The following is a 16,124-nucleotide window of genomic DNA, read 5'->3' as shown; positions in this document are numbered from 1 at the left end:
AGAGAGATCAAGGGCATGTGTGTGCACCTTTGCCTGTTGGGAGAGGGACAGAGGGAGAGAGAGCAAATCTTAAGCAGGCTCTGAGCCGGGCTCGATCTCATGACCCTGAGATCGTGACCTGAGCTGAAATCCCCAGTCAGATGCTTCACCCACTGAGCTGTCCAGGTGCCTCCTCTATTACTTTTAAGGTTTTTACTTAAATTCCAGTCAAAACACACAGTTAACTGTAGCGTCCAACGGAGTGTCTAGAGATTCAACACTTCCCTATGTCACCTGTGCTCCTCACACTCTGTCAGTTTAAAAAAAAAAAATACCAGGACCCTGGTCTCCCTGCTCCCACTGCCATCAGACACCAGCTGAGTCACTGTCTCTGCCAGGGAGCCTCATCATCATGAGGCTTTGCGGGGCCCCCCGGCAAGTGCTGCTGGACTTACACCCTCCCAGACCCATTACTCGGTGAGTATCTTGCCTGAGGCCGGGTGGTCCCCCAGTCGACCACGCACCACCTCCTGCAGTCTGGGGGCTCTGCCCAGAAGGTGTCCCCGCAGCAAGAAAGCGTGTGTGGTCAGTGGTCAGCAGTCCTTCCGGCTCCTCAGGCTCCAGGCAAGGCTTTCCTGCTCAGCATTGCTCCAGCTCAGGCCTGCGGGGCGCCTGCGTGCGTGTGCGTGTGCGTGTGTACGTGCATGGCTGTATACGTGCGTGGCTGCGTGTGTGTGTGTGCACACACGTTTCTTCAGGTTGGCTGTGTAATCAGCCCACGGGACACGCTGGGTTATAGACAGGGAGGGGATGAAGTGTCAGGGTAGAAAAACCGGCTTTTCCTGGCAGGTGATTCTGTGTGAGGTGACCGGAGTATCGGTATAAAAAATCACTGGGGGGGGGGCCTGGGTGGCTCAGTTGGTTGAGCGACTGCCTTCGACTCAGGTCACGATCCCGGACTTCCAGAACCGAGTCCCGCATTGGGCTCCTAGCTACCCTGGGGAGTCTGCTTCTCCCTCTGATCTTCTCCTCTCTCATGCTCTCTCTCACTCATTCTCTCAAATAAATAAATAAATAAAATCTTTAAAAAAAAAAATCACTCCAGGTGATTCCAGTTGCAGGAACACCTGAAAATGGTTTGAGCAAGTCAAGAACGCCAGGACAGAGGGAGGAGGCAGCGTTAGAATGAGCGTATGCCGTTTGCCGTCGGAATCATGCACCTGGGAAATGAAATAATCACATCTTTCTGGGGTTATAAAATGCTGGTGCTAAGCTAATAATTTCTGAATGCCGCCTTGGTCCACGAGTCGGAAGGGGGACTATGATGGTGTTTGGTGTTGGTCTGGGGCTGTCATCCAGCAACGTTGTGGCTGGAAAGGCAGTTGTGAATCTTACTGTAACTGTGAGACATCTCCCAGAACCACCAGGAAATTGCACAAACAGGGGCACCTCGGGGCTCAGTCCGGGAAGCGTCTGCCTTCAGTTCAGGTCCTGATCTCCGGGTCCTGGGATCGAGCCCTGCATTGGGCTACCTGTTCTGTAGGGAGTCTGCTTCCTCCCTTTCTCTGTCTCTGCCCATCCCCACTGCCCATCCCCACTGCTCATTCTCTCTTTCAAATAATAATAATAAAAAAAAAGCGTTGCAGAAACAGAGGTCTACTACCTATAGGACCTGGAAATTACACAGCTCAGCTGGGCCACATGGTGAGGGGGGTCTGACCTTCTGCTTCTTTGGGGGTTGAGGATGGGGCCCAGGGCTCACTCTTTATTGGTGAATTTAAAACATAACAGCAGGAACTTAAAACACAAGTGAGAAGACACAAGTGGCCCAAAAGGCCATTACTGGAATCAACAGATCTCGAGAAGAAAGAACAGCTTGCTCTGCGGGGATGGTCCATGACCCTGAACTGAACACAGGACCATTTCTCTCAGCAAACAGTTCCCAGGTCACTTCAAGTCATGAAAGTCTCATTTCAGTAACTGCAATTAAGAAAGCCATACAGGGCGCCTGGGTGGCTCAGTGGGTTAAGCCTCTGCCTCTGGCTCAGGTCATGGTCTTAGGGTCCTGGGATCGAGCCCCACATCGGGCTCTCTGCTCAGTAGGGAGCCTGCTTCCCCACCCCCACCTGCCTCTCTGCCTACCTGTGATCTCTCTCTGTCAAATAAATAAATAAAATCTTAAAAAAAAAGAAAAAAAGTGGTACAGGATGGCCAAAGGCATGGAGACAAGGACAGCGGTTGCCAGGGGTGGGGGACTGTCGTCAGAGGTGACAGTTTCTGGAGACAGACCCACGCTGAGTGAACTTGCTGCTGCAGGGTTGAACCGTTAACAAGGGCCAGCAGCGGTAAATTCGATGTCAGGTATATATATATATGTATATATATATATTTTTTAAATTTATTTATTTGACAGAGAGAGAGAGATCACAAGTAGGCAGAGAGAGAGGTGGAAGCAGGCTCCCCGTTGAGCAGAGAGCCTGATGTGGGACTCAATCCCAGGACTCTGAGACCATGACCTGAGCCGAAGGCAGAGGCTCAATCCACTGAGCCACCCAGGTGCCTCCAATGTCAGGGATATTTGACCGCAATGAAAAACGCAGAAACAGCACAAGTCCTCCCCAAACAAAACAAAACTGAAAAGTTCATTCAAGGTTAAAATCCTCTTCTTTATGCCTTCTTGGTCTGTTTTGGAGAGGTCTGCGGCAACAGGGGAGGACAAGCGTGTGTGTGGGCAGGTGTGCCCTTGTGCATGGGACAGTGTGTGTGTGTGTGGCCGACTCTGTCCAGACCTGCCCGCCCACCCCTGCACCCTGAGACCCTCCTCCTCACCCACCAGACCGCTGTTGGTTCTTCTGGGGTGGAGGTACGGGAGGGGGCAAGCAACGTCTCCAAGCCGCACCGTCTGAGCTGGCACACCGCCTCTCCGGGCTTGGTGTGCGTACGAGGCTGACTCATCTAGAGCGGGGCTCTTCTGCTGGCCCGCGGCCTGAACCACGGCCCCCGTCCCCCGCCCCTCACCCGCACCCCCTGGGCTCCCGCTCCAGCCTGCAGGTGGCCCAGCCTCCTGCGCGCCCAGCGGCAGGCGCCTCAGACCTGGCTGTCAGGATCCGGCCTCCCGCCAGGGGGCGCGCCCGGGTAGGCTCCAGGGCGCCCTGGTCCGGGTCTGCGCACCTGTCCCTGGGAGACCGGCACGAGCCGGCCCTTCTCCACGCGGATCTGGGGCTCTTGGCGTCCAGGGCGGCGAACCGTCTTCACTTCGCCCGCAAAACCGCCGGTGGCATCCCATTTTGAAAATCAGATTTTGGGGGTATAATGCATAGAAGGTAAAATTCACCAATTTTAATGTATTTAACACCACCACAATCAAGATACAGGAGATCCGTATCACGCAAAAAGTTTCTTTGTGCCCCTGGGCCTGCCTTTTATCCCTGGCCCTTGGAACCACCAAGCTAACTTGTCCCCCCCCCCCCCCCCCGCGATTGCCTTTATCAGGCCTCCTTTTTAGAGGGTTGACCTGTAACCAGTGGAATCATACAATATACCCTCTTCCATTACTCGCTTTGAGAAGCACCCGTGTTGTCACAAGTACTTGTACTTTTTTATTGATGAACGACGTTCGCTGTATGGATAGACAACAATGTATTTGCTCATTGGTGAGGATTGGGTTGTTTCCAGTTTTATTATTATGAATACAGCTGTTATAAGCATTTCCACACATGTCTTTGTGGGAGCATGTTTTCATCCCTCCTTTTTTAAAAATTTTTTAAAAGACTTTATTTATTTGAGAGAGAGAGCCAGCTCGCTAGCAGGGGGAGGGGCAGACAGAGGGAGAAGCAGGCTTCCCCTGAGCCTGTAGCCTGATGCAGGACTCGATCCCACCAACCTGGAATCATGACCTGAGCCGAAGGCAGACACTTAACCCAGTGAGCCAGCAGGTGCCCCAGTTTCTGTTCTAGTTTTAGTTAGGTCTATGATTCATTTTGAATTAATTTGGGGGAATGGCATGAGGTATAGGTCAGAGTTCGTTTTACCTGTGCATGTAGATACCCAATTACTCCAGTGCCCCTTGTGGGGAGAAAACCGCCGTCTTCCTTGTTTCCAACCCTCATTGCAAGTCCACAGACCGCGTGCACATGACCCCATGTGTGGACTCCGTTCTTGCCCACAGCGAGTCCCGGTTGGTTCATACCTCCGTCTTTCCCACACGCTGAGCACACTATCTCGACGGATGCAGCTTATGCATCAAAATCAGCTAGATTCTGAGACCGCCAGCGTAGTTGCTCTTTTTAAAAAGAATTCTCGGCTAGCATTTAGAATCCTTTCTGCAGTTTTTGGAAGGAGAGCCTGCAGTGGTTCTGACGGGTATGGCAGTGCTCGTTAGGCCCACTGAGGGTGAACCGACAAAAATCATCTTACGGTTCATGAGCCCATTTATCTCACCATTTGCTTAGGACTTTTTCCACTTGGGCTTGCGGTCCCTCGCGGTTGCCCACGTGCAAGCCTGCTGTACATTTCCTTAGGCGGTCTTTCCATTTTCTGCTGTCACAAATGGTACTTTCTGCTGCTTGACTGCCACTGTAGATGGTATTTTAGAGAACATCTCAGGGCCCCGCTAGTGATGTCTTGCTTGGGTAAAGAAATCCGATTGGTTTTTGTGTATTAACCTTGATCTCGTGTCCTGAGACCTTGCTAAGCTCATCTATTAGTAACAGCAGTTTCTCAGTGAAATCGCTGAAGATTTTCTAAGTGAACACTTCCGTTTCCGGAACAAAGAGTTTGACTTTGTATCAAATACGCATGCCTTCTGTTCCTTATCTGTTGCACTGACGAAAATCCCTAGCACAGTTTTGAGTGGGAGAAGTGAGACAAGATACACTAGTCTTTTGTCCCCTATTCTTAGAGGAGACACCTTTAGCCTTTTATGGTCAAGAACAGTGTTAGTTGTAAGATTACCCTGTCTGCTTTTTACGGGGTTGAGGAAGTTCCATACCGTCTCTAGTTTACTGAGGGTTAAAAAAAAAATTTAATCATTTAAAGTGGACGTTGTACTTCATCAAATGGTTTTTCTGCATCTGCTGAGATAACCCTATAGTTCTTCTAGTTCGCACTATTAATTTGAATTATGCTGATTAATTTTCAAATGCTAACCTAAGCTTGCCTTCCTGGCATAAACCTTTGACGGTCATGAGGCATTATCTTGTTATGTGTTATTGGATTTGATTTGCTCAAGTCTTATCTAGTTTGAGTAAGAGGAACAAACAAGCCAGGTGTAGCTCCTTTCTTTCAAAAACTTCCTTAATTTCCTAAATGTTTCCTTGAGCATTTCTTTCTTAAATATCTGGTAGACTTCATCAGTGAAGTAATTGGTGCCTGGAGTTTTCTTTTAAGAAGGGTTAGCTCTTCTTTTTGAGTGGGTTTTAACACTTTGTATCTTTGGAGAATTTATGCATTTCATTTAGTCAAATTTATAGTTCACACTATCTCCCTCATTACCCTCTTGAAGCCTGTAGAGTCTGTGGAAATGTCCTCTGTTACACTCCTGATAATTTGTGTGTTTTCTTTCCCCGATCAGTCTGCCTAGACTTTCCCTCCTTCCCTCCCTCCCATGTTATAGATCATTTCAAAGAATCAGTTTTTGGATTAATTTCTGGCATGATTGACTTTATTGTGTTTCTGTTTTCCACTTAAGTAAATTCTGCTTTTATATTTATGATTTTCTTCCCCTTATTTCAGACTTGACATGTGCCCCTTCCTTGAAACCCTTACGACGCTGAAGCCAAAACAATGAGTGGGAGCAACGGCAGACCCCACCTTCCCGACCTCACCGCTAGAAAACTATTATTCCACGTGTTTTGTCTATTTTTAGAGTATGTGGGTAAGAGGGAAAACTCAGTCCTTGCCACTCATTCCGTCTTGGTGACAAGTGGGATCTCCTAGATCACTTTTGAAGTTTTCACTTTATATTGTCTTTCTTTCCCCTAGCAATTTGATGATGATTTGATTATAATTTGATTTGATTTGATTTGGTTGGGGTGGTTTTCTTTGTTCCTTCGCTTGGGTTTCGTTGAGATTCTTGGGTCTTTGGGTTGATGAACACCATTTCCTTTGGAAAGTTTTAAACATGATGTAATGAAATATCCGTTCTCCTTTGCTCCCGGGTTCCCAGCCACACCTATGTGAGACCGCTGGACGCGGTGCCGTGACTCTGTTCCCGGCTTTCCCGGTGGCTTTTCTCCTGGTGGCTCATTTGGGGCAGGTTATGTCACATTTTCTGCAGGTCCTCTGATTTTTCCTTTGGGGGTGTCTCCTCTGGCTGTAACCCCATCAGGTGTATTTTCGTTTTGGGTATAGTGCATTCACACCCCAGAAGTCCCACTTTGGTCTTTTTTGTAAATCTTCCATTTCTCTGCTCGTCCTGTCCAAATTTTCCTCAGTGGTGGTTATGAGTCTAAACAGCTGTTTTAAAGTCTTTATCTACTAATTCCCTCATTCTGTCTTTTCTGGATCTGTGTCTAGTAATTTTTTTTTCTCCTTCTTATGCGTCACCTTTTTCCATTCTGTTGCAGGTAATGTTCTGTTCCTGGTAATGTTCTAATAGGTGAATGTTCTAGATTTTACATTGTTTAGTACTGTATACTGGTGTATTTCTTTAAAAAATAGTGGTTTTGTTCTGGCTCATGGTTAAGTAATCTGTGAGCCAGTTTTATCCTTTCGGCTTCTTTGGAAGCTTTGTTAAAGCAACTTCTATTCTGGGATGAGTCAGCCTTGCTACTAGTGCATGGTTCTTGTTTTTCTTCTCTCTTTTTTTCTCCTTCCCTTCCCTCCACGCCTTTTTGGCGGTTTTATTGAGCTATAATTTACAAATAAGATAGTAACCTATCTAAAGTGTCCAACATGAGGGGGTGAGTAGGTGGCTTTGGTCTTGATCTCAGGGTCATGAGTTCGAGCCCACACTGGGGGTAGAGATTACTAAAAAAAAAAAAAATTAAAAAAAATAAAGTGCACAACACGATAATTTGATGTACATGCACATTTAAGAAGAATTCCTACAAAGTTAATCAACACATCCATCACCTCACATCATTACCTTTCTTGTACTTGTGAGAAAGCTTAAGATTATTCTCTTAGTAAATTTTAGCAACGCAATTCAGTGTTTCAACTACAGTCACTGTGCTGTACGTGCTGTACGTTAGACCCTCAGAACCTACTCATGCTGTAACTGAAAGCTCGTCCCTGCTGACTGGCCTCTCCCCATTTCCCGCAACTTCAGTCTGGCCACCAGCCTTCTACTCTGTTTCTGTGAGTTTGATGTCCCCTCCCCAACCCCCCACCTGGGAGACCATGCAGGATGTGTCTTTCTCTGGTTATCACATGTCACATCATGCCCGGCCATGAATCCGCAAATGGTGGTACTTTCTTTCTTTCTTTTTTAAGATTTTATTTATTTATTTGACAGACAGAGATCACAAGTAGGCAGAGAAGCAGGCAGAGAGGAGGAAGCAGGCTCCCTGCTGAGCAGAGAGCACGATGCAGGACTAGATCCCAGGACCCTGGGATCATGACCTGAGCTGAAGGCAGAGGCTTTAACCCACTGAGCCACCCAGGCGCCCCAAGGGATTTTATTTTTCGAGGCTGAATAACATCCCATTGTCTATGGGGTGCGTAGTCACACGGTGTCCACAGCAGCCGCACCCCTTTGCACACCCATCAGTAGTGCTCGAGGTCCCCTCCTCACGTCAGCGCCAACATCTGCCCAGTGTCTTCCTGAGAATGGGCCTCCCAGGAGGTGTGTGTGGTATCTCCCTGTGGCTTTGATGAACGTTTCTCTGATAATCCGTGATTAGTGCACCTCTCTGCTACCTGTACATCTTCTTCGGAAAAATGTCTCTTCGGGTCCTTTTTCCATTTAATGGGGTTGTTTCTTTGATACTGAGTTGTGAGTTCCTTATGTATTTTGGACATTAGTCCCTTCTTAGATAGCTATGGGGCTTGCAAACATTTTCTCCGGTTCTGTAGGTTGCCCTTCCTTTGGCTGAAATGCATGACCTTCTGAAGACTCAAACGTGCCTGCTGTACTGTGCACGTGGTCTCTCTGTTCTGACTGCTGGCGGCCCGGACTGTTCCTGCCACTGTGTGAGCCCCACACGTGGTTTGGCCTGCTACTTCGTGGTTGTTCTTTCCTCCCACGAACAAGCACGTCAGTTCTCAGCAAACCTCCAGAAGATGCTCTGCAGACCCCCAGAGCTCTTTCTCTGGAGTCTCCTTCCTCCTCGGCCCTTGGCCTGTGACCTCCAGCCGCTCCCCTCAGTGAGACGGGGGCAGTGTTGGGGCACCCACCCCTCCCAGCCCGTCTGTAGGTAAGGGCCGGCACCTGGCTCTCTCTTCTCCCAGGGACCCCCATCCAGCTGTCTGCTGTTCTCCATGTGGAAGAATGCTTCCTGTGTTCTTGAACTGCTTATGGTAGGAGGGGGCCATGTCTGAGGCCGTTAACCCTTCCAAGGCAGAAAGGAGGTCCTCCTTCGCGGAAGCCTGAGGCACGAGCCGTGTTCTCTGTGTTGCCCCTCGTTTCTGGAACTGGGGCAGTTACTGACTTTCCCCGTGGTCCCCATGAGGCTGCTGTCCCTCGACTATGGTGAGGAACCAGCACATGCCTGCCTTGTCCCCGTTGCTGGACTCACAGAACAGGTCTCCGTGGAGAACTGATGCTTCTAGTGCTTCCTAACCGCTCTTAGCCTCAGAGCCTCTTCTGTGAGCTCAAGGTGGGAGAGGGGGGTCTGCTCAGGGTCTGGTTCTCACCACCTCCCTTGAGGGTCTGGCTTTGGTGGGTGCCCCTCCCTCTGGAACGTGGGAGGCACAGGCCCTTTCTGTCCCCGTCCTTACTGCTCGGACGAGGCCGATCCTAGTCTCACATCCTGCTACACCTGTTTACCACACAGTGGGCGGGTTTCTGCCACGATTCCCAACTCATAGGAGCCCCAAGAGGAAAAATAGCTCCTGGGATGCCCGGAAAATTTTGACAGAAGGAGAGGGCCTGGAGCAGGGTCGCGGAGAGGTTCTACTGGGTGGGGTGGACGTGGCGGGCAAGCGTGGGATGAGCTCGGAGGGCTGGTAGGGGCTCGGAGAAATGGATGGGGCCAGGGGTAGCGACTCGGGTGAGCGGGGGACTTGGGGTGCTGGAGGTCCTGGAAGGGGTGGAGGAAATCAGACAGATGGGGGAGCTGGGAGGCTGGAGTGCGGAGGGAGGGGCTCAGCCAGTGTGAGGCAGGGAGGACGGCGTAGACAGAAAAAGCTGTTAAATGTTTGAAACTGGGGGCGCCTGGGTGGCTCAGTGGGTTAAGCCGCTGTCTTCAGCTCAGGCCCTGATCTCAGGGTCCTGGGATTGAGCCCCGCTTCGGGCTCTCTGCTCGGCAGGGAGCCTGCTTCCTCCTCTCTCTCTCTGCCTGCCTCTCTGCCTACTTGTGATCTCTGTCTGTCAAATAAATAAATAAATAAAATCTTTTTAAAAAAAAAGTTTGAAATTGGGGTAAAACATACAAATCATTGGTCATTTTAAGCGTTTTTAAGCATATAGGTGGGCGGCAGCAAGCACGTTCCCAACACTGTACAGCCGTCCCGCCGTTGTCTCTGGGACCCGGTCATGTCCCCAAACAGAAACCACTGAACCCTAACCGGCCTGGCTACGATTTGTTCTGTCTGGTCACGGGGGGATGAGGGCTGGGAGCAGTGGGGGAGCAGAGGCTGCAAGGTCCTCGGAGGACTTGGGGGCACTAGGAAGAGGAGGGCTCAGGGACTGGGGGGCTGGGGAATGCTGAGAGGGTCTGGAGGAACTGGAGCCATTGCGGGGAAGCGCAGCCGTCCCCCAAATGGGGCTGTTTGGTCCCCCTCTGGGACCACTTGGTGCAGCAACCTGTGCATGGGGACAGCTGCTGGGACCCTCGCCCGGCTGGACTTGGAGCTCCCTGGCTGCAGGGCTGGCTCTGCCCCCTCTCTGTGTCAGCCTGCTGTCACCCTGCGTGGGGTGGGGAACGAAAGAGGGCCCAGGGGACCCCCCGCCTTTCCTCCTCACTGGAGCAGGGGCTGGCTAGAGGGGGCATTGCGTCTTGTTTGTGTTTCATGTGTGAGTGCGTGTGCATGTGTGTGAATGTGTGTGTGAGTGTGTGTACACGTGTGTGCGTGCGTGTGTACTCGCACATGCTGGGTGTGGCGTCACACTCTGACTGCGGCAGGACGTCCCACGGCGGAGGAGGAGGGAGGTGGATGGGCTGTAGACTCGGGCCCGCGCGCCAACCCAGGCCTCCCAAACCCTCTGGGCCTGCCTCCTCCCTGCTCACCCTGGACACGGCAGAGGCCTGGCTCCAGCGGGGGTGGGTGGTTCTGCCCTTTCCCTTCTCCCACCCCACCCTGCCGTCAGGGAAAACCTGGAGAATGAAGAGGAAGGTGAACACACACCGCCCCACAGTCATCCCTCATTCCGGAGACGGAGAGGCAGAGAGATGTGGATGGGGTATGGCGTATGGTACATGGAGTCAGAGAGGCATACCCGGAGGGGGTCTGTGCTGGGAGCCCTGGGAGAGGGGAGAGGTCACGGGGAGGGCTGGTGGGAGAGGCGCTGAGCCCCTGGGGGCCTGGAGTCCTCGGAGGCCTGGGGCAGAGGGGTCTCAGCCCTCATGGGAGGGTGGGGCTGGGGATGGTCTGGTGCATCTGGTCCCCTCCCTGGGCTGTTGGCCTGCTGTCCCTGGGGCTGGGGACAGGTGTCCTGCTTCTCCACGCCCTCCTCCTGAGTGGGGCCAGCTGGCCCGGCCCCCCCGTGCCAGTGTCAGGTTCCAGGCTGGTCCCTTGGGGAACTTTGATCTGGAAAGAATGAGGGTGACCGATCTGGCTGCTGCCCAGGGCCTCGCCGTGTCACTGAGACCTGGCCTGGGCTGCCCCCGCTGCCTTCCCGACCCAGGGACACCAGCCCATCCCTTGGGGCTCAGAGGACACAGGACGGGTTTCTCTCGCTTCCTTTCTCTCTCTTGTTCTGCCCACCTCTGTCCAGTCCCAGGTCCGTGCGCCCCTCATCCAGCTCCAGACCCTCATTCACTGTTGTGACCGTGGTGGCTGATGGAGCTGGGGGCGGGGGTGGCAGAAGCATGAGTGAGGCGGGGTCTTGCCCTTTGAGGAGCCCCCAGCCCTGCACCCCAAACAGAGATTCCCCACTCCAGACATACATGAGCTGCACATCGGAGGACGGAGACGGGACCAGAGAGAAGGGATGTGTTCCAACGGGCACGGCGGGGCAGGGAGTGGAGGTGACCGGGGACACACCTCATCAGGGCAGGGTTCCCAGAGGAGGCAGCATCTGGGTGGGCTCTGAAGATGTGGAGAATGAGGAATGAGCGGGAGTGGTAGACGGGACAGGGGGAAGGGCACAGAAGTGAGTTTTGTCCCGGAAGGGCTTTCCTCAGTACCAGAAGGCATTCCCTTTTGGTGGAAGGGACCCTTGGGTCAGAGGGACGGTTTTGTTAGACTGAGGTGCCTCTGGGGCTTGCAGGGGAGGTGTGAGAAGGTGCTGGTGGGCCCTGGAGCCTCCCATGGACACAGCAGCCCCAGCTGTCTCCAGCAAGCTCCTGAGCAAGGCCTACGTGGCTACGTGGCTACGGCTATAGGAGGCTCCAGTAGGCCCCATGCCCCACCAGCGAGGCCTGACCTCCCCACCCCCGCTGCTCACTCAGAGCTAGTGGCCTTTTGCTGGACTGAAAGGAGACACTGCCCAGCCTGCGGGGGGCCCCTGGGGAAGGCCCCAGGAGCCGGTGAGCCGTAGCCCTGGACCTCTAGCTCTTCTCACCCTGGAGGCCACTGAGCCAGGCTCTATAAATAGTCCGGGAAGGGGGAGGGGAGCTGTCCAGGCAGGGCTGGAAGGGCCACGTCTTTGGGGGGAAGGGGAGGGCAGGGCAGGGAGAAGGCAGAAGGAGCCCAGAGCCTGAGGCCCAGATCTGCCCCCAAGGACAACTGCTGGCCCCTGGGTGAGGGGGTCCTCCCTGGTGGGAGCAGTGGCACTCCAGGGAGCAGGGGCAGGGCCCTGCGGGGGTAGGGGGGTGCGGGGGGGGCGGTTCTCCTTCCTCCCACCCTGGCTGGTTTCTGGAGGATGTGAGATGTGAGGGCTCCGGGCTGTCCTGTCCCTGAGATCCTAACCCCAGAGCCCAGGGGCCCAGGACAAGCTGTGGCTCTTCCCAGACCTCGGTGTCCCCTCTTGGGGCTGCCGTTCCCAGGGTGAGCCTGTGCAGACCTCCCCAGGCCATGGGGCCAGGGCTTAGGGGCTGGGGCTCCTGGAAATGGAAAATGTGAGCCCGATGGCTTTATCTGGGCTGAAAGCAGCTGTCTCCAGTCCACACCCTGCAGAGCCCCTGGGTCAGCGCGAGGACCTCAGCCGCTCAGGCCGGGGCGGGTGTTTTTTTTTTCCTCTGGCTAGCCTGAGCCCCAGCAGAGGTCCGTGGGAAGTTCCTCCCCAACCGGGACCCAGGGGCCCACCCCGCTCTGCCCCATACCACAGCGTCCTTAAGCCAGAGCCGCCCTTGGTGTCTTCTGCGCAGCAGAATAGAGCAGCCCATGGCACCCGGGATCTGCACCTTCTGCGGCGTCTGTCCCTGCCAGCTCCACCAGCCGCTCGCCCACAGAAGTGAATGACGGGGCCGGAGCTGGGAGGGGGTGCACGGTCCAGGGACCGGACGGAGGTGGAGAGAAAAGGGACAGGAAGGAAGCAAGAGTGTAGGATGCAGCGGACATGGGGACACACACGTGGGGTGTGGGGCCGCTCGGGCAGTGCTTGACAGGCTCGCACGCACCCCTGTGTGGTATTGGCATCACAGGATGCGTACCGGCGTCCGTGTCAGCACATGTCCTGGATGCACACACGTGTGTGTAGGAAGGCACACTCGGTCCCTGCTAGCACGTGCATGAAGGTCCCTCCTCCAAATGCGTCCATGTGCCCTCCTTGCAGCGTGCATGTGCAGGTCCGAGACCAAGCACTACAGACCCCTTGACGCCCGCGTGTCCTTGACCCGGCAGACCAGCCCTGGGGGTAGGTGCACAGATGCGCCCTCCGGTGCACAGGAAGAGATGAACAGGGCAGCTGCAGAGTTTCCCCTGGGGGTGGAGCCATGAAGTCTGAGGTTTGGGTGGAGTGACCCAGGGATACCCCTGAACTCCCAAGGCCCTCAGGGCCCCAGAATCAGCCCCAGTGGTGCTGTTTCCGGTGGGCAGAGCCCCACCTGCCCCTCTCTGGGGTCCCGGCCGGACACAAGACTCCAAGGCTGCCTGCCCTGGGGCTGGGCTCCTGCACCCCACCCCCGTCCTTCTGTACTTGGCTCCTGAGCCCAGCAGGGTACATACACGCCCTGCGTGCCCACTTCTAAGGGTCTCACAACAAGGTGGCCATTTCCAGGGTGGAGGCGAGGCGGATTGAGGATTTGGGAGGAGGAGTGGGGTGGGATATGTCTGCCCGAGGATCGACCCAGGCCTGGAGTGTACCTCCTGGAGCCCTTGTTAGCGTGCTCCCTTTGGCACCTGTGGCGAGGTGTGGGGTGTGGCTGCTTTCCTGCACCTTCCCGGTTACGGAGCTAGATGGCCAGGCCAGTTGGCTGCCCTGCCCTGCGAGCTGAGGTCTCCATGGAGGGTGTGGCAGGCCCATCTGCCCTGGCCCATGACCCTCCAACCTGAGCTCTTCTTGGCACAGGGGCGTAGAGGGATCCCTAGGACAAAGGCTGAGATGACCTTGGAGATGGGCTGCGTGCAGCCTCTGTGAGTCCCAGGGCTCCCTCTAATGCACCTTCTGACCCATCTCAGCGAATGGCACCCCCACACCTCCTGGTTACCCAAGCCTCCCTTCCCTCCTCCTGCTGTCCAGCCACCTAGCAGCCCACGGGCTCACCGGTGAGCCTCCTTTGCCCAGGCATCTAGGAGTCACCCAGGACTTCCTGAGCACTTTCTAAGGCCAGTGCTGTCCCAGGTGTGGGGGTGGATGGATGGCTGAGACAGAGGCCCTGCTCCCTGAGGAGCGGAGCTGCACATGTACACGAGCATCCGTGTGCACAGACCCGGGGTGCGGAGGGTGGAGGGGTGGTCCCAGCCCGGCAGGCACAGGAGGGTGCCCTCCCTCAGTTCCTGCTCCCCTGACCCCTCTTCCCGCTCCTGGTACAGCTCTCCTCTCCCAGGCTCATCTCCAGCTACTCACTCAGTGGTGTGGCTACGGAGGGAGAGCGGCCAAGGGGGGATGGTTTGCTTCTTGGACTGTCTGTCTTCCCAGAACTCACAGTGAGCCCCGTCTCTGCCCTTGACGGAGTCCCCACTTCAGCGGCAGAGGGAGCCCTGCCCTGCCCCTAAGCAGTTCCTCCCAAATATTATCCTGATGGATGGCGACAGCAGACAACTCATTGTGGTGGGAGGTGGGAAAGGGTGGGTGGACCCCTGCCCACGCCCACCCACATGGATGCTGCGGGCTCAGGCCCAGGGGGTCACACTCGCCAGTGCCTCCTAGGACTTCACCACCCGGTTCTTCCATGGGTGAAGAAGGGAAAGAGCTTCTTCAAAGGAAGGAATGGGAAGGGAAGGGAATGGGCTTTTCTGGCTGAGATCAGGGTCTCTGATCCTCGGCCTCCCATGCTTAGACCTACAGGGGTCATGAAGGCTGGAAGAGGGGTGGGGAGGGCTCTCCCAGCCTCTCCCAGACTCTCCCAGCCTCTCCCAAAGGTTCTGCCTGGAGAAAGAAGGCAGGGAGCGGTTTGGCTCACCCCAGTGCAGACAGCTACTTGGAACACACGCTCGATTTCTCTCTCTCTCTCTCTCTCTCTCTCACACACACACACACACGAAACATGCACGCCTTTTGGCACTTGACTTTCTCATGAAATAATTGCTGGAAGGCTCCTTGGATTAGGTAACCCAGCATTCCTTCCGGTCCCCATGGTGGAGGGGAGCAAGGGCGGGGTGTGGGGGGGTATCCGAGTTCGGCTCAGCATCTGCCAGGCTGATCCACAGTCCGGGAAGCCTGACATGACAGGCACAAGCCCTTCAGACCTCTTGCTCCTGAGGCAACAAGCTGAGCTCGCCCAGCCACTGAGCCTCCTTCAGGTGGGCCTGGCCTAGTAAGGAGAAGGCTAGTCAGGAAAGGTTCCCAAAGGTTTTTGGGAAAAGAATGGGATGTTCCCGTTTTTATTTTATTATTTTTAAAAAAGATTTTATTTATTTATTTATTTGACAGAGAGACAGAGATCACAAGTAGGCAGAGATGCAGGCAGAGAGAGAGGGGGAAGCAGACTCCCTGTTGAGCAGAGAGCCTGACGCAGGGCTCGATCCCAGGACCCTGAGATCATGACCTGAGCCGAAGGCAGAGGCTGAACCCACTAAGCCCCCCAGGCGCCCTCCGCCCCGTTTTTGTTTTAAAGCAGATGACAATGACACAGGAACTCGGAGTATCTTTGCCCATCATCAGTCTGGTCTTCCTGAAGCAACAGCTGTCTGCATTCTTCCCTCTCTCGGGAGGCTTGTCCGGTGGGGGAGGTGGAAGGAAGGAATGTCTGGGTTCAGGCAGGAAAGCAGTGTTGAGAGGGAACAGTGCTGGGAACCCTGGCCTGTGGGTAGAGGCCCTGACTGAGACTGATGGAGAGACAGGGCCCACTAGTCCAAAACTTGCTCATCCGGGATCTGGAGATTCACCCTAGGTGCTCCCTTTCTTCTCTGCCAGACCTCAGCACCTCCTGGATCCCCTACTAGGATCCCCCACTAGGGGCCCCTTGGGGAGCCTGGAGCCCCTTCTGACCGGAGGCCAGGAGGACACAAAGACGGAGCCACACAGAGTGGGGCTGGGAGGGGACCTCTCGCGGGTCTCCAGCTCCCGGTCTTAACAACAGGTGCATGAGATGGCAGGCGGAGCTCCGTCAGGTGAGTCTGTGCCTGGGAGAGCCTGTCACAGCCTAGAGAGGGCAGGGACCCGGACAGGGCGAGGGTCGGGATGGCGGTTCTGGAGGCTCCTGCTGCCCTCAGATCTCTCTGAGCAGCGGGGGAGTCCCCACCCCCAGCGGGACCAGGCCCGGCGGGTGAGAGCCCGAAGGGAACGCAGAACCCGCGTCTGTGGTTCCCAGGGTAAAGTCCACTTGGGGGTCGAGGCC

The sequence above is a fragment of the Mustela lutreola genome, chromosome 15 (assembly GCF_030435805.1).
Source record: "Mustela lutreola isolate mMusLut2 chromosome 15, mMusLut2.pri, whole genome shotgun sequence".
NCBI lineage: Eukaryota > Metazoa > Chordata > Mammalia > Carnivora > Mustelidae > Mustela > Mustela lutreola.
Note: the sequence above shows the minus strand (reverse complement) of the source record.